This window comes from Molossus molossus, unplaced genomic scaffold (assembly GCF_014108415.1).
Source record: "Molossus molossus isolate mMolMol1 unplaced genomic scaffold, mMolMol1.p scaffold_m16_p_10, whole genome shotgun sequence".
Taxonomy (NCBI): domain Eukaryota; kingdom Metazoa; phylum Chordata; class Mammalia; order Chiroptera; family Molossidae; genus Molossus; species Molossus molossus.
In genome coordinates, this window is record NW_023425345.1 from 46098881 (window position 1) to 46117446 (window position 18566).

General features: G+C 41.4%; 1 protein-coding gene across 6 annotated transcripts in view; it reads left to right on the forward strand.

The window, feature by feature from the left end:
- TMEM117 (transmembrane protein 117) overlaps window positions 1-18566 on the forward strand; it is a 432215-nt gene that overhangs the window by 15119 nt on the left and 398530 nt on the right. The window contains exon 2 of one of the 6 annotated variants that reach the window (XM_036252709.1): window positions 3339-3572. The exons of 4 other annotated variants lie outside the window; for them this stretch is intronic. The gene's annotated coding sequence lies outside the window, so the exon portion shown is untranslated. The remainder of the gene's footprint in view (window positions 1-3338; window positions 3573-18566) is intronic. One more of the 6 variants, XM_036252710.1, reaches the window with a different exon arrangement.

Sequence of the window (18566 nt, forward strand, 5' to 3'; positions counted from 1 at the left end):
ATAGTGGTATTTGATAAATTTGAATGAAGAAATATTAATATTCCTTTTTTCATGTGGACTTTGCCAGTGTTGCCTTTTTATTGTAAGATGTGGAAGGGTATTCATTTGTTAATTCATAAAATGTGGTCTCTGCCCTTAAGGAATTTAAAATCTGGTTAAAGAGACAAGATACATATGCATGAAAAATTAATTACTCTGATAATTCAAGAAAGTGCATAGCAAGTATTAAAATGAATGGCACAGACCATGAGAGCTGTGGGAATTTAAGAAGAGAGATCATGGTGGGCCAGGAAGGCGAAAGAAAACTTTGCTGCCAAGGTGAGATGAGTCTGAAGCACAATAGTCAGATATAATGTAAAGAGTTCATTACAAATTTCAGGTCATGGGGTAGATGCTGTGAGCAAAAGAGATAAGAACAACAGCTTTTTTTGAAGTGAGGAAAACGGAGGTCATGATCTTTTTGACTAGAGTTAAAGGCGTCTGTTAGGAAAGAGCAGGAGATGCAGTGGAAAGGTAGGTCGAGTCTAAATCCTTTGGTTTTTCAATGCCAGTCTCATACTTTGGATTTTATCTCTTCCACTGTGGCATTTGAATCAAGGAAAGTATTCCAACTAGATAGAGGAAGATGACAAGATTAACTTAGAATCTAGTGGGAACTGGGGAGGGAGAGGTTCGGGAGCAGAAAGGAGGTAGGAAGTGTTTTTGGAGCCTCTTGCAGCCATTCAGGCTTGAGGCTGCCCAGGTCCGGCTGGAGTAGGCGTGGGCCAGTGGGCAGCAGGATGGGGTACATGGAGCCTGTGAGGCTTCAGCCACTAATGGGATATGAGATTGAGAGAGAAGTTACAGGTGACTAGGAAGATTGGGCTGGGTGACTTAAAGGGGTAACTATCTTATTAAGAAAAGGAAGAAAGTCATTAGGAGAATCCAGTTACAGAGGATAATGAGTTCAGGAAATGATGGGTTTAGGTGATGAGAATGTAGGCGATGTCCCATTTACCTCGAATAGTGCTCAAAACAGCACAGTGTGGGTTTATTGAACTTAATCCAGGCCCACCATTTCCTATCCAAATCTTGAGATCAGATGTATCTCAGAATTCAGTGCATGTGCCTACATTTAGTAGCTCATCTAATAGGGCTGAGAAAATACTCCATCATCAAACACTTTAATATATCTGTAGCAGAATACATAAATATTCACATGAAGTGGTGTAAATAAAGCCTATGAACAGCCTCCTATCTGCTCAGGTTAGGTTTTGCTGCTAAATGAATTCAGGTTTGGCCAGGTGTTGCCAACAAATCCATTTCAAAGATCAGTCTTTTGGAATTACAGAAGCTGGTTGATGGACCCATGCTTGACTACAAGCAACATTTCACATACATCTTTGGTTCCTCCAAGATACCAGCTGCATAGAAATCATAATTCCTTTTTCAGAAGCCTGTCATTAAAAAATAAATAAAAAGAATGGATTGGCTGATAACCAGGCATCTATGAAATATAGTTGTTAAAAGTGTATTTTTGTTATGTTTATATCATGCAAAATATTAAGGAGTTTGCTATTTTCTGTGTACTTATGTCTGTTTTAGTTTTAATTTTTTTTTTTATCCTCACCCGAGGACATTTTTCGATATTTTGTTCAGATAGAGTGGGAAGGAGAGAGAGAGAGAAACATCGACGTGAAAGGGACACATCAAGTGGTCGCCACCCACACAACCCAACCAGGGCCGGGGACAAACTGCAACCAAGGTACATGCCCTTAGCGGGAACCGAACCCGGGTCTCTCTAGACCGCAGGCCGATGCTCCAACCGCTGAGCCAAACTGGCCAGGGCTGTCTGTTTTAGTTTTAAACAGGAAATTCTGAATAAAGCATTCCCAATACATCCAGACAGAGAAGACAAACTGTGGTGTTTTTTCTTTTGTTTTATTTTAACAAAAGGCTCTTTTCCATAAAATACCAAGTAGCTAACTCAACATTGTTTTGCCATTTAATGAATTTAGTAAAGCTAAATGCTTGTTTGTTTTATATTGTCTTAGCTTACATATAGTTTGAAATCTTTTTCTTTGTGTTTGAGCTATACATATGATTTTATCAATTCAAAATAGAAGATTCAGACATTCCAGAAAGTGTGGGCAACATAGTCATGGTGAGAAAGAATATCAAACACAGAGCAATAGATTTAATCATAATTTAGGAAGGAAAACTATTTAATACCATGGTATGATCTGACCTCTTTTGTGTTAATTTCAGATCTGAGTAGCTGAATAGTATAAATGACCCTCAAGTTTATCTTGATAGTTGATAATATATTTTTAAAAATGTATATTTATGCCTGGGCAGTATGGCTCAGTGGATTGAGCATTGTCCCACGTACCATCAAGAGGTCAGTGGTTCGATTCCTGGTCAGGGCACATGCCCGGCTTGCAGGCTCAATCCCCAGTAGGGGTTGTGCATTAGGCAGCCAATCAATGTTTCTGTCTCCTTCCCTTTCCCTTTCCATTCTTCTCTCTGTAAAAAAAAATCAATAAAATAATTTTTTAAAATGTACACTTATTACTAAAGTCAATAATCGAGTAAGATTATACAATCAAGGTGATAAGGACTTCGTTCTGGAGGAATTACTTGCAGAAATGACATATATGTAGCCACATGCTACTTAGAATATCTATAGTTTTTTAAAATCCTCTCCCAAGGATATTTTTCCATTTATTTTCAGAGGGGGTTAGAGGGTGGGTTGGAGAAAGAGAGAGAAACATTGATGTGAGAGAGACCCATCAGTTGGTTGCCTCCCACATGACCCCAACCAAGGCTGGAGATGAACCACAACCGAGGTACATGCCCTTGACTGGAATGGAGCCCATGACTCACTGGTCCGAGGGCCAACGCTCTAACTGCTGAGGCAAACCTGCCAGAGCTTAAGTCCTCTCAAAATACGGTATTTGATACTCATGATAGCTATTATTTAAATAATCATCACCATCTTCATTCTCAACCAATGTATACTGAATGCCAGAATCTTTGTTTTTCTTGACACTTGAATTGTCAACCCATAATTTGTTTTTGTAGAGTAAGATAATTTTAGAATCACAGGTGACAACAGCATTCAAGTTAGAGAATTACGGTATTCCAGTGCTTGGGATGTCCTTTAACAAAGAGGAAAAAAAAAAGTTTTTGATATGACTGGTTAGGAAAGGTAAGTTGGGAAATGATTGATGTTTGCATTAAAATGATCCCCAAAGAACACCCCTCTTCATAGGGAAATTTGGTGTCTAAGATTTATTGGACTTGGTAGCCCTTTACAAAAACTCATCCTGTTACTTTAATGTTCTTCTCTCTCAAAGAGCAGGAAAGGAAGGCGAGGCTGGAAAGCCAGGTGCACAGCCCTGCCTCCCACACCTGCAGGGGAGGTGCCGTCACTAGTTTGCGGTGCACTCAGTTGCACCTCCATTCGCACTAAAGGGCGGTCAGCTGCAGCTTTCACTGTGATAGGATCATCCGGGTGCTCTAGTTCCAGCAGAACAGAGGATACAAACACTGTCAAAGGATACCACAAGGACCTGATAACACCAACTCAGGTTAGAGCATTGTAATTAAGCAATAATTAACCAGGCACCTTTCTAGCTACTTTTTACTGTCCTTGATAGAGATGAGCCATTCAGGGGCCAAGGCACCCCTTCTATTCCAGGTCCAATCATTGTCTCTACTCCTCTTCTCATTCCCACCGACGGAAGTAAAGGTAGAAGTTCCTTCTGAAAGCCACTATCAAGTGGAATTGCAGCAGGCAGACCCACGCAAGAGAAACCACTTCACTCACAGGTGCAATGCAACTAGCCAGCGTGGAACTTGAAAGCTGGTTGAACAATATAGAGTAAAATGGGACGTGAAGAGTGTCCGATCAAGGGTCTTTACTGCCACATTTCTAGATACCCCGTTTGTTTGTTGTGCAGATAATAAGGTGAATAGTCCTGGGTGGGAGAGGAGTGTGATTTGAGAGGACACTGAAAAAGTAGGGTGTTTCCTGTTTTTATTTTTCCTCTTTGATTAATCAAATTTTTTTTTCTTTATTAATTTTAGAGAGAGAGGAAGGGAGGGGGAGAGAGAGATGGAAACATCGATGAGAGAGAACATCAGTTGGCCGCCTCCTGCATATCCCCCACTGGGGATTTGGCCCACAACCTGGGCATGTGCCCCAAGCGGGGATCAAACCAGTGACCTCTTGGTGCAAGGGGCTACACTCAACCACTGAGCCACACCAGCTGGGCCTCTTTCATTAATTTTTATAACTAGAATAAATTCTTAAAGATGTTTTCATCGGGTTAAAGGATTATGCTAGTTGGGAAGGGTGATGAGCTAGCAAGGATGTTAACAGTGGGCATGGTTGGGAGATCTAGGTCTGAAGGGTCAGTGGGAGGACATAGGAGAGTGTCTGATATGGAAGCTGTTGCTGTGCAGGATTCTGGAGAGAAACGGGAAACAAAGGCCGTTAGGAGGTCGTAGGGGTCAGGCTGGAAAAGGTACATGGCCTCTCCAGAGATAGATCTGAATTGCTTTGCAGTGGTAGTTTGAAGCTGTGTAATTGATTTTGAGTATTGGCAGTGGTCAAAGCAGTGCTGTTGAGTTTGGTTTGTATTTTTATCATGGCCATGTCCCAGACTTATTGTTGATGGGTAAACAGAATTGTACAGGGTTGATTTGCCTGGCTCCAAGGTCACAAGAGCCAGCAGGAAAATTGGAACATAAACTGAAGCCTCCTGATTCCCAGACAGGTGCCTTTTCAGGCATGGCAGATGGCGAACTGGCAGCCAGCAAGCCTCCTCGGCCTCAGGGCTGGGTCATGCTAGGCTACTCCCTATAGCTTCACTCCCTTCGGTCTGCTTTCAGAGACCTTTGCTGGCTCCGCCCTCTGCCTGAGCAGCCCTCTCTTTGGGTAAGGAAGGTCGTTTAGTGGACTTGGCAGGAAGTTGCACAGTTCCAGGACAAGGCCTGTCATTGCTGCTGACCCAGACAGTGTCCACACAGTGCTTTCTACCTTTGCAGCAACCTTACATTCTGTGCTGGGCTTCACTCCTCCTCTCGATTCAAGAGGAATGTGATTGCATATCAGGATTTCCCTGGGCCAGGCCATGCTTGTTGTGCCAGTGGGTGTCTGAGGATATGCCCATTGACGGGGACAGACCAGCTAAGAGAAGACAAGCGAATACACATATAAACCCGGGAGGGTGAGCTTCTTCTTACCTTTCAGCAGCCCAGGGAAGTGAATGTTCTTATCATACATTTTTTTTTTTTTTGAATTTTTTTTATTTATTTATTTTTTTGTTACAGATATTTTACCTTTTTACCCCATTGGCACCCCCCCCCCCCCTCCACCCTGTCCCCGGCTTAGTTGTCCATGTCCATTGGTCATGCATACATGCATATAAGTTCTGTGGCTTATCTCTTCCCACCCCCCCACCCCCCATCCCCTCTTCTGGGGGATGTCAGTCTGTGCCCTACTTCCATGTGTCTGGGTCTGCTGTATTCCTCAGACTGTTATGTTCATTATATTCCGTATATAAGTGAGATCATATGGTATTTGTCTTTTTCTGCTTGGCTTCTTTCACTTAGGATAATACTTTCCAGGTCCCTCCATGTCGTCTCAAAGGATAAGAGATCTTTCTTTCTTACCGCTGCATAGTATTCCATTGTGTATATGTACCACAGCTTTTTGATCCATTCGTCTACTGGTGGACACTTGGGCTGTTTCCAGATCTTAGCTATTGTAAATAGTGCTGCTATGAACATGGGGGTACATATATTCTTCCTGATTGGTGTTTCAGGCTTCTTAGGGTATATTCCCAGCAGTGGGATCACTGGGTCAAATGGAAGTTCAATTTTTAATTTTTTGAGGTAGCACCATATTGTTTTCCATAGCGGCTGCACCAGTCTGCATTCCCACCAGCAGTGTATTAGAGTCCCCTTTTCTCCACACCCTCGCCAACACTTGTTGTTTGATGATTTGTTGATGGCGGCCATTCTGACAGGTGTGAGGTGATACCTCATTGTTGTTTTAATTTGCATCTCTCTCATGATTAGTGATGTTGAGCATTTCTTCATATGTCTCTTGGCCATTTGTATGTCCTGTTTGGAGAGGTGTCTATTCAGCTCCTCTGCCCATTTTTTAATTGGGTTCTTTGTCTTCCTTTTGTGGAGTTGTATGAGCACTCTGTATATATTGGAAATTAACCCCTTATCTGATACATCATTGGCAATGATGTTCTCCCATACAGTGGGTTGCCTTTCCATTTTGATGATTGTTTCTTTTGCTGTGCAGAAGCTTTTTAGTTTGATGTAGTCCCATGTGTTCATTTTCTCCTTTATTTCTGTTGCCTTAGGTGATGTATCAGTGAAAATTCTGCTCCGTATGATGTCCGAAATTTTGTTGCCTACATTTTCTTCTAGAATTTTTATGGATTCACGGGTCACATTTAAGTCTTTTATCCATTTTGAGTTTATTTTTGTGTATGGTGTAAGTTGATGGTCTAGTTTCATTTTTTTGCATGTAGCTGTCCAATTTTCCCAACACCATTTATTAAAGAGGCTGTCTTTACTCCACTGTATGCTCTTGCCACCTTTGTCAAATATTAATTGAGCGTATTGCCTTGGGTCCGTTTCTGGGTTTTCAGTTCTGTTCCACTGGTCTATATGCCTGTTCTTGTGCCAGTACCAGGCTGTTTTGGTTACAGTCGCTTTGTAGTATAACCTGATATCTGGTATTGTGATCCCTCCAACTTTGTTCTTCTTTTTCAAGATTGCTGTGGCTATTCGGGGTCTTTTTTGGTTCCATATGAACTTTTGAAGTATTTGTTCTAGTTCTATGAAATATGTCGTTGGTATTTTGATGGGGATTGCATTGAATCTATAGATTGCTTTGGGTAGTATGGACATTTTAATTATGTTAATTCTTCCAATCCATGAACAGGGTATGTGCTTCCACTTTTTTATATCTTCCTCTATTTCTTTTTTCAATGACCTGTAGTTTTCTGCAAATAGGTCCTTTACTTCTTTGGTTAAGTTTATTCCTAGGTATCATAATTTTTTTGGAGCAATGGTAAATGGGATTGTTTTTTCAGTTTCTCTTTCTGTGAGTTCATCATTGATGTACAAGAATGCCGTCGATTTCTTGACGTTAATTTTGTATCCTGCTACTTTGCCAAATTCATTTATTAAGTCTAATAGATTTTTGATGGAGTCTTTAGGGTTTTCTATGTACAATATCATGTCATCTGCAAATAATGACAGTTTCACTTCCTCCTTTCCAATTTGGATCCCTTTTATTGTTTCTTCGTGTCTGATTGCTGTGGCTAAGACTTCCAGTACCATGTTAAATAAGAGTGGCGAAAGTGGACATCCCTGTCTTGTTCCTGTTCTTAATGGAAATGTTTTTAGTTTCTGTCCATTGAGTATGATGTTGGCTGTAGGTCTTTCATATATGGCCTTTATTATGTTGAGATATGATCCCTCTATTCCTACATTGCTGAGCGTTTTTATCAGAAATGGATGCTGGATTTTGTCGAATGCTTTTTCAGCATCTATTGATATGGTCATGTGGTTTTTATTCTTCATTTTGTTTATGTGGTGTATCACGTTTATTGATTTGCGAATATTGTACCAGCCTTGCATCCCTGGAATGAATCCCACTTGGTCGTGGTGAATAATTTTTTTGATGTATTTCTGGATCCAATTTGCTAGTATTTTGTTCAGGATTTTGGCGTCTATGTTCATCAGGGATATTGGCCTGTAGTTTTCTTTCTTCGTAGTGTCTTTTTCTGGTTTTGGAATTAGAATTATGCTGGCCTCATAGAATGTGTTTGGAAGTCTTCCTTCTTCTTGAATTTTTTGAAATAGTTTGAGGAGAATGGGTTTTAGTTCTTTTTTGAATGTTCGGTAAAACTCCCCTGTGAAACCATCTGGGCCTGGGCTTTTGTTTGCTGGGAGAGTCTTGATTACCTCTTCAATTTCCTTAGTTGTTATTGGTCTGTTCAAGTTTTCTATCTCTTCCGGGAATAGTTTTGGGAGACTGTGTGTTTCTAGAAATTTGTCCATTTCGCTGAGATTGTCGAATTTGTTGCCATATAGTTGTTCATAGTAGTTGTTAACGATCTTTTGTATTTCCGTGGTGTTGGTTGTTACTTCTCCTCTTTCATTTCTGATTTTGTGTATTTGGGTTCTCTCTCTTTGTTTCTTGGTGAGTCTAGCTAAGGGTCCATCTATCTTGTTTATCTTTTCGAAAAACCAGCTCTTTGTTTCATTGATCCTTTGAATTGTTTTTTTGGTCTCTATGTCATTTATTTCTGCTCTGATCTTTACTATTTCCTTCCTTCTACTTGCTCTGGGGTTTTCTTTTTGTTTGCTTTCTAATTCTTTAAGTTGTGAGGTTAGACAGTCAATTAGAAATTTTTCTTGTTTTTTGAGGTAGGCCTGTAGTGCTATGAACTTCCCTCTCAGAACTGCTTTCGCTGCATCCCATAGATTTTGTGTTGTTGTGTGTTCATTTTCATTGGTTTCCAGGAAGTTTTTAATTTCTTCCTTGATCTCCTCGGTGACCCATTCATTGTTTAATAACATGCTATTTAGCCTCCATGTGTTGAAATGTCTTTGCATGTTCTTGTTGCAATTGATTTCTAGTTTCATGCCATTGTGATCTGAGAAGATGCTTGATATGATTTCAGTCTTCTTGAACTTGTAGAGATTTAGTTTGTGTCCTATCATGTGGTCTATCTTTGAGAATGTTCCATGTGCACTTGAGAAGAATGTGTATTCTGTAGTTTTGGGGTGTAATTCTCTGTAGATATCTATTAAATCCATTTGATCTAGTGCTTCATTTAGAGTCTCTGTTTCCTTGCTAATTTTTTGCCTAGAGGATCTATCCAGTGCTGTCAACGGGGTGTTGAAGTCCCCTGCTATGATTGTATTATTGTCGATTTCTCCTTGGAAGTCCTCCAGAAGATTTTTAATATATTTTGGTGCTCCTATATTGGGTGCATATATGTTTATCAAGGTTATATCTTCCTGTTGGATAGATCCTTTCAATATTATGTAGTGGCCGTCTTTGTCTCTAGTTATGGTCTTCATTTTGAAATCTATTTTATCAGATATGAGAATTGCTACCCCAGCTTTTTTTTGCTTTCCATTTGCTTGGAAAATTTTTTTCCATCCCTTCACTTTCAACCTATGTGAGTCTTTTGTTGAGAGGTGGGTCTCTTGTAAACAACATATAGATGAGTCATGCTTTCTTATCCAATCAGCTACTCTGTGTCTCTTTATGGGAGCATTCAATCCATTTACGTTTAAGGTGATTATTGATATGTACTTATTTATTGCCATTTTTGTTTAGTGTGGTTCTATTTTTCTTCCCATTTCTACTGCTAATTACAGCAGTCCTTTTAACATTTCTTGCAGTGCTGGTTTGGTGCTAATGTATTCCCTTAGCTTTTTTTTTGTCTGGGAAGCTCTTTATTTGATCTTCTATTTTGAATGATAGCCTTGCTGGGTAGAGTAGTCTTGGATTCAGATTCTTGTTTTTCATGACTTTGATTACTTCATGCCATTCCCTTCTGGCCTGTAGTGTTTCTTGTGAGAAGTCAGCTGAGAGCCTTATGGGGTTCCCTTTGTAGGTAACCTGTTGCTTATCTCTTGCTGCTTTTAGGATTCTCTCTTTGTCTTTAATTTGTGGCATTTTAATTACTATGTGTCTTGGTGTGGGCCTGTTTGGGTTCTTCTTACTTGGGACTCTCTGTGCTTCTTGAACTTGAATGCCTTCTTCCTTCACCAAATTAGGGAAGTTTTCTCTCACTATTTTTTTGAATATATTCTCTATCCCTTGCTCATTTTCTTCTTCTTCGGGGACTCCTATGATGCGAATATTATTACGTTTCCAATTGTCCCATAGTTCTCTTAAGCTGTCTTCCTGTTTTTAATAGTTTTTTCCTTTTGTTTTTCTGATTGGTTGATTTTTTCTACCCTGTCTTCTAATTCACTGATCCGGTCCTCAGCTTCCCCTACTCTGCTTTTTAAACCTTCCAATGTGTTTTTCATTTCGGATATGTCATTTTTTATCTCTTCTTGTTGGTTTTTAATTTCCATTTGGCTTATTTTCAGTGTCTCTATGTCCTTACTCATGCTGTTCAGCTTCCTCAAGATCATGGCTCTGAATTCTAGCTCTGTTAACATGCCTAATTGCTCCATATTGATCTCATCTTCGGTGGAGGTGTCTTGCTCTTTCATTTGGCTTCTGTTTCTGTGTTTCACCATTTTAGCTCTCACTGTGGGCTTTGGAGCCTGTCAAGTTCTCCCTGTGGGTGTTGGTGTTCTGCTGTTTGTGGCTCCCTCTCCTGTGTTTAGATGAGCGAGGGAGGACCCGCGTTGAACACCACTGTCAAGTCTTACTTTCCTGGTTAAAGTTGCCAGCCCAGGGAACGTACTGTTATCCTCTAGCTTTTTGCCTGGAGGCTAGCAGTCTAGGTTACTTGATGAGTTTTGGGTTGTCAGTTGATTGAAAAACTCCCTCTGGTGCTCAGCCAAGGGGCTTTCACAAGGGTGGGGCAGATGCTGGTTGTTAGTGAGCCTCAATTAGCACTTCAGTGGCCCACAGGGTGGGGTTGGATCTCCAAGGGAGGGGCTGCTGCCTCTCCGCAGAGCCCTGGGAAGGAGCAATGTGGCCACCGTCCTGAGTGGCTGCACTCAGCAAAAGCTCTGAGCGCCCTCCAAACCCCGAGTGTCCTGACACAGTTCCAGTCCAGTCTGCCCTCCCTCTGCCGGAGCCCAAGGTGAGTGGCTGTGGCTGTTTCAGCCTCTGTCCCGGCTGCGCTGTGGGGCCGCCTGGGAGTGTAACCCGAGGGCGCCGCTTACAGCTAAGGCCGCTGCCGAGCTGCCGACCGTGCGCTCCCAGCCCCCGTCTCGCACCTTCGCAAGCCTACCGGGATGGAGTCAGTGTCCCTCGTTGTATGGTCCTCGCAAGCTGCTTTTCTGTTGGTTTTTCCTGTCGATTTGTCTGTGTTATAGTTGTAATTCCAGTTTGGTTCTGGGAGACGGTCTGTGTAGCTCTGTTCACTCCGCCGCCATTTTTTCATTCATCTATCATACATTTTTAAACTCCATATTTATCTGCTGCCTCAACATCCTCACAAATAGGTTGTGAGCACCCTGCCCAGGTGACTGAGTTTACCAGTCTGATAAGGCTTCCCCTTCTTGCCCCACCTCCAGTGTGACCCAGTGACATTCAAACACACCAGTGAAATCTCCTTGCACCTTTTGTGTACTTCTGACTCCCAATAAAGGCACTTGCCCAGGGGTCCTTACACTCATGGCTCCCCACCCGCCTCTTTGAGCCTTAGCACTCAGTGCCCCTACAACCAGTGTGGGCCCCGCCTGGCATGCAGTGCTCAGTCTCTCTAGGAGAAGTGAGTACAATGCTGTTTTCTTGCTGTGTCCCCTCTCGTGGCCACACTTGACCGATCGTCTCATGAAAGAATATAAAGCAGTGTTTCTTATTCTTCACAGTTTATTTCTGTTTGAACTGTACCATTTTTCAACACCACCACTGACATATCAAGTTCCTGTCAGTTGCAAAGAACAGTGGTAGGTGCCATGAGACTCTTGTCTTCAGGAGGTTGCAGTGAGCTAAGGCGATGAGACACTGACATATGGAAATACAGCTCTAATGTAACTGAGTTGCCAGCATATGATAATTGCCACCCAAGAGGGACAGGCAGTCTGTTTTAAAGAGGACAAAAAGTCATTCCCAACAGAAATAGCAAATAAGGCTTCACAGTAGAATTAGGAGTTCACAGGAACCATTGCATCTCAGGGTGCATGGATTTGGTGAGGCTACCTTGTTACATTTCAGCCAGTCTCTGAGCTTTTCCAATAGCAGCGAACTCACCATCTCCTCCTGAGGAGTCTGGGTCCAATCACTGTTTCTACAACAATTATTGGGTCTGAATCTGAGCTGTGCCTTGCACTCCAGTAGAATTCTGTGGGAGGGAAGAGGGCATTCCAAGCTGGAGGAATGGCCATCACAAAGTTTGGGGAAGGAAGGGCAGATGGTTGTGGGGCAGAGTGTGAATGGGGCTGTTTTCTTGTATCAGCAGATTTGGATCCAATGGAGACAGGGTAGAGAAACTGTAAGGCAAATTGTGGAGGGATGTGAATTGCAGGTTCAGGAGCTTAAAATGTTTTCTGAAAACAATGACAGCTATGGAGCATGTCCCTCCCTTTTAAATTTTAAAGTACAAAAGTTGTACAAGCTTGTTGTTAAGAGAAACCACAAAATGTATGAAATAAAAAAAAGGGAAAGGAAACGTGTTTGATCCTGAGGATGACAGAATCAAAATAGGAAGATGAATTCAGGGTGACTGGCCTTCAGGTGGGGAGGTGTGCTGCAGTCGCCAGGGCAACCTGACCTCTAGTGATGAAGGCTCGATTTACAGGCAGCAATGAGGATGGGGTGCAGGGGAAGGAAGGAAGCTAGGGTGTGAAGGAAGACCTGATAGCTCAAGCACCCCGTTCTTTTTTTTTTTTTTTTTTTTTTAAATCTTCACTTTAAGAACTTCTGTTCCCTGAGTCCATTCCCATCATTTACTGAACATAAAGCATATCAATCAGTTTCTAATACTGTAACCTTAAGTTATCATTAGATCATCCTACTTTCTTTTCTAAGTATGCTGAGAGAAATGAATGTATTCTGGTTATTTGCAGCACTAGAAGAGACTCAAAGAAAAAGCAAACAAATCCATTAAGCTGTGAAGATATGGATGCCACTGACTTCTTTTTTAAGTGTAGTATTTGCCTGAACTTGTTCACTCTTTTGAGTTATGCTCATCAATTTGTCTCAATTCACTTGCAAACTATAGGAGCCTTAATAATACAGTCTTAATCAATATATTTTGTTCATTCGATAAATACTTGTTGAGCATTTTCTAGGCTCCGGGGATCCAGCATTGAACAACACAAAGTCCCTGCCCTGATTGAACTTCCATTCTAGTGGGAAAAGACAGATGATAAACACAGAAGTCATAGATACTAAATCAAAGGGCTGTACATGCTGTAGGGTCAAATAAAGCTGGCGGACTCTGGGTTGGAGTCTGGGAAGTTGCTGGAATTCCATCTCTGATAAAAAGACATTTGAGCAAATAACTGAAGGAGATGAATGAACAACCTAAGTAGATTTCTGGGGGAACTACCCCAAAAAAGTGCTGGGCGGGTGTCCAAGTTCCAGGCAGTCTGCGTTTTGAGTGTTGGAAGAACATCTAAGAGGCCAGTGGCTGGAGTCAAGTGAACACCAGAGAATAAGAGGTGGGGTTGAGACGGGGTAGTAAGATCACAGGCATTTTACTGGAAAAAGTCCTTTTCCCTTAAGGAAAACACTAATGAATAAATGTACATCACTTCACGAATTTAGTTTCTAATACAGACATACTGCATTTAAAACGGTGTTTTGGTGGAGCCCCTGAGCCCTGCCTTTTAGGTTACTCTGAAATATTACAGAATCAATGATTTTTATTCTGGCAGTTTCTTTATTCTTCTGAACTCCCCATTATGGCTATTTGATGGGGGTGCCCACCCCACCTCCATCCCTCCAGGGGGACACAAAAGTGAAGAAAGCTGCTTTTTGTGGTAGGTCAGTTATTTCATACTTTTAAAGAATGTCTCTACTCCATGCCTGTCCCCCAATTCCTGCAGAGCCAAGTCTACAAGGGAATGCCCAGCAGTGGGGACAGGGAAGGAAGTCCCCAAAGCAGTAGTGGTGGGGAGTCCGAATTGTTTGTGCAGTTCTGACGCTCAGATCCCCTCACAGAGTGAGAAAAGCATCTTCCTTTTCCTAAGGACAAATGGATGTTCTGTCCTTATGAGGAGGGAAGGCTGTGGAGGTGGGGGTTCGCAGCCCTTCCCAGTTTTCCCCATTATAACCCAACCCATGCTTCTGGCTAGTTCAGCGAACTGAAAAAGGACCCGATCCATTTATTTCGAGGTTGCTCTCCTGCTTCTGTTTAGAGCCTGAACAGATGACTGGACTTGCTTCCCGCCACCGAATTTTGTAAACACAAGCACTCAACAATCCATGTTTAAATCAGGACAGAGAATTTACTTAACTGATGAATTCTAGATGGCAGGTCAAACTAAATATGAAGGAAGAATATTTTTACTCTTGTTTTTCAGAAAACTATCAGCAGTGGGTGGAAGATGATCTTCAGGGAGCAAGTCAGGATGTTGTAGACTGAGAAATACAAGCAAGGTTAATAAAAGAGACATCATGCACTCATTCAGGAGGCATTTCTAGAGTGTCTGTTATGTTGGGGGCCCATTTTTAGGAACTGGGGATACAACTGTGAATAAGGATGAAAAACAACAACAAAACAAGGTTATTTCTTATCATGTGTTGTACACTCTGGAGGGGAAATATCAATAATATGGCCATTCATGCAGTCCATCCTAGTTTTCTGTGTCACTCATCTGGAACATGATGGGTTTATACTTCTGGTCTTGAGACTAGTTCTGGCTGGGTAGGTGGAAGCAGGCATGATGTGTGGTACTTCTAAGCCAGAGCATTTGATTGCACGTGGAAGACACTCCATCTTTCTCCCCTCGCTTCCTCACGACCAGCAGTGTTCAGAGAGCTGCTGCTCTGCTAGCCTGTCTCAGAGCAAAGGCAGTGTGGAGATGAGCCCTTAGCTGACCCTAATGGACAGGAACTATGACAGAGGAATGAACCTTTGTTGTTTAAAGCCATTGAGGTTTTGGAATTGTTTGTTATCGTGCCATAACCTAACCCATCCTGCCTCATACAGGAATTTAAAAATAGCCCTGGCCGGTTTAGCTCAACAGTTGGAGCATCGGCCTGTGGACCAGAGAGTCCCGGGTTCAGTTCCCACTAGGGGCACGTACCAAAAAAATAAAATAAGCACACACACACAAAAAGAGATCATTTCAGATAATGACGTATTCTATAAAGAAAACAAGTTAGGAAACTGTGACACTAAGTGCCTGGGGTGCAGTGTGGAGGCTCCTATAAATAGGGTGGTCGGACTAGCTCCCTTTGAGAAGGTTCGATTGGAACTAACATCCGAATAGGGAGAAGGAGCTAGTCTAGTGAACATCGGGAAACAGCGCACTGAAGAACGGAAGAAATAGCGAACGCAAACATCCCCAAGTGGCAGAACATTTGGGACGCTTGAGAAACGTCAAGGATGTTTGTGGGACCTAAAGAGGTAGGAGGGGGAGGAAGAGGCAGGAAGGAGGTCATGACGTAGGGCTTGGTCACGCTAAGGAATGGCATGATCGGATTTGGTTTTTACAGTGACTTCTGGGGTTGCTCTGAAAGGAATGGCTGCTTGGGTGAAAGAATGAAAGCAGGAAGACTACTTCTAACTGGTAGTCAGGAAATTTCTGTGTTCGTTTTTGTGAGAGAGCATGGCGATTTGCTTCAGGGTGGTAGCAGTGAGACGGTCAGAGTGGATGAGAGATTAGAGTGCTATTTGGAGATTGATCCCACTGGATAATGAATTGGATGTGGGCAATAACTTTAAGATTTAAGGATAGATTTTGTGTGTGTGTGTGTGTGTGTGTGTGTGTGTGTGTGTGCAACTGGGTGGATTGTGTTTCTATTTAATAAAGTAAGGAGATTTGGGGAAGAAAAGATTTGGGGATGAAAAATTAAGCCTCTATTTTGGACACATTGAGTTTGAAATGCCTGTCTGTATCATGCGTATTCAATACAAATTCCATATGTATGGGGATCCAATTCTAGTTGTATGAAGTAGTTTATATCAGAGTAATCTTTCTGTATATAAAAATGATAACCTCTTACCACCCTCCCTAAAAAAGAAAGACAACTATTTTAAGGCATTGGAGAATGACCAAAAGAAGGCAGAAACAGGAAGGGATTCAACCTTGATTAAAGAGAGTCATACTGGTGAGAGCCATGTGTATATAGTTTTAACCTGAAGGTACTGCCCAGTGCATTAAGCATGGGTGCAGCATGCATTCCAGTAGAAAGCCACAGTTCTTAATGACCTGTGGACTCAGAGTACAGAGTTCAGGGATGGCACAGCAGTTGGAAAGTAATGAGGGAAATCCTGAAAAGGGCCAACCCTTGAGAGACACAGTTTAACAAAACTGAAATAATCTGAATCTATTCAGATCATGGAATTCATTATCAAAAAGCTCTCCACAGAGAACTTTCCTGGCTTAAATGGTTCCATTTCTTGTGGTCTTGAGGACTTGGTGTTAAGCAAAAGGGGGAATCAGGATTCGTTTATACCTCACTTATTTAATACATATATAGTACTTATTATGTGCTTGGCCCTAACAAAAATAACTTATTTGTCAGACATGTATATGTTGGTAAGGAAGACATGGAGAGATGAAGGACAATTTTAGGAGTGAACATTTCCTACTATATATAATATACTCAACAGAACTGAATACTTCTGGCTGGTTTCTGACCACTGGTGACAGAAATTTGTGGGCAAACTGGGACATGCTTTCAAATGTGTACTCTGTTGGTATCAACAATTAATCAGTGTCTTACTCTCATTTTATCTCTGAATGCAGAATAGACTGCAGTTTACAATTGGTAAAACCCAGACAGTGAGGCCCAGTTGGACTGTTTCCTGGTCCTTGCTCATCCTTTTCTGCCTTTCTAACTCTACATGTCACATCTCTTCTTCAGAATTTATTTCAAATCTTGTCCTGTGCTTTGTCTTGGTATAAACCCTCATTATCTTGCATATTGCAGGAGCTTAATAAACATTTCTTCTTCTTTTTTTAGTTCTTTATTTCATTTTCATTGAATTTATTGGGGTGACACCAGTTAACAAAATTCTGCAGGTTTCAGGTGCACAGTTCTACAATGCAATATCTGTACACTGCATTGTGCGTTCACCACCCCAAGTCAAATCTCTGTCCATCATCATTTATCCCCACTGTACCTCCCATGAGTAGATGAATGGCTGAAGGCAGGTGTCTGTTCTGTTAAATGATGCAAAGAAGCACCTCCTTTTTTGCAGCTTCATCCTCACTGGTATCATGGCTTTGCAACTGGTGATGAACTGAATAAAATGTCTGTCTAGTTTGGCTGTCTGCACAACAGTGACTAGTGTTTAGTATAGTTATGTAAGCTATCACAGAGATTTTACAACACCTGAGAATGGATGGGCTTGTTATTGATTTGATTCGATGCCAATCAGAAGTTAAGGTTGCATAAAATATTAATTAGAGATTTTTATTTAAGCATTTATGAGGAATCATTTTTTTCTTGTGTTTACTAGGCCCTACTGGGGTACAGTACTAGGCCCTACTGGGTCTTCAGCAATCCATCCAGGTATTATTTTGGTAGAAAAAAAGCCCCAAAACACATCAGTTCAAGAGCATTGTGGGTCCCTATCTTAAGTCCTTCATTCCTTCATCAACCTATTTGTTAATTATTAAATATGTAATCTTAATCTTAAATAATAATTGCTCAAAGGCTAGTGACGTAAATGAGTGTGGCCATCGCTGCTATTTCATGGGGTGAGTGGTGACAGGCATTTCGGAGCCCCTGTCTTCAGGATCACCTGCTACCTATCTCAACCACAGGCTCATCCTTTTCCATTTTTGGCTTATATCCTGTAGTGATCAAGCACTGGCTTGGAAGCCCTTTGGCACAGAACATCATTATGAGCGCAAACACTATTCTAAAAATAAGTAAAAAAATGGTCTCTGCCTCTAACCACAGAAGGCCTATGACTAAGGCGTCACTTCGGTTTGGCCACGGAACTCAGTGACACAGCAGGTATTCGGTAGGGAAATTCCTTTTTGCAAGATGCTCTCTTTTAGGCATCTTATTTGCTAACATTTAGTTGAGAATTACAAATAATTTTTATTACAGAGCTTTTGTGTGTGTTTTACTGCTACCAGGAGTCATTTCAGGACATATTGTATTAGAAGAGGTGGAGCATGGTTTGTTGATAATCTCCCAGTTGTAAAGGTAATTCTGAATGTTTTCACCTTCCAGTTAAGACATGTAAGATAATAATGTGTTCCCCAACTCTACCATTAAGTAGTATGTCTTGCTTCATGGTGCAAAGAAATCGTGTCATGAAATAAAATTTAGCCAGTTTTTAAATCTGTAAAACCCTTAATAGCATTATGCAATTTCTATAATATCTACAGACTATAGCCCACTTTTTGCTTTTCATTATTTTTTTCTTTTTTTTTGGCAAAGAGAGAAAGAAAAGAAATAATGATACAGATGGGGTATTTTTAGAAAATATCTTGAAATAGATAATAAAGCCAGAGTCTAAAATGTAGGGGCAATAGTCAAAACAATTTAGGAAGAGCAGTCGAGAATTGCATAAAAGATGTCATGGGGGACAACATTTTAAGGAGCGAGTGCTCAGCAGAGCTGAATGCTTTAAGAAAAAAACACAAAAAATTAAAAATTGACTTGCCATTTGACCCAGTGATCCCACTTCTAGGAATATACCCTAAGAAGCCTGAAACACCAATCAGAAAGAATGTATGTACCCCCATGTTCATAACAGCACTATTGA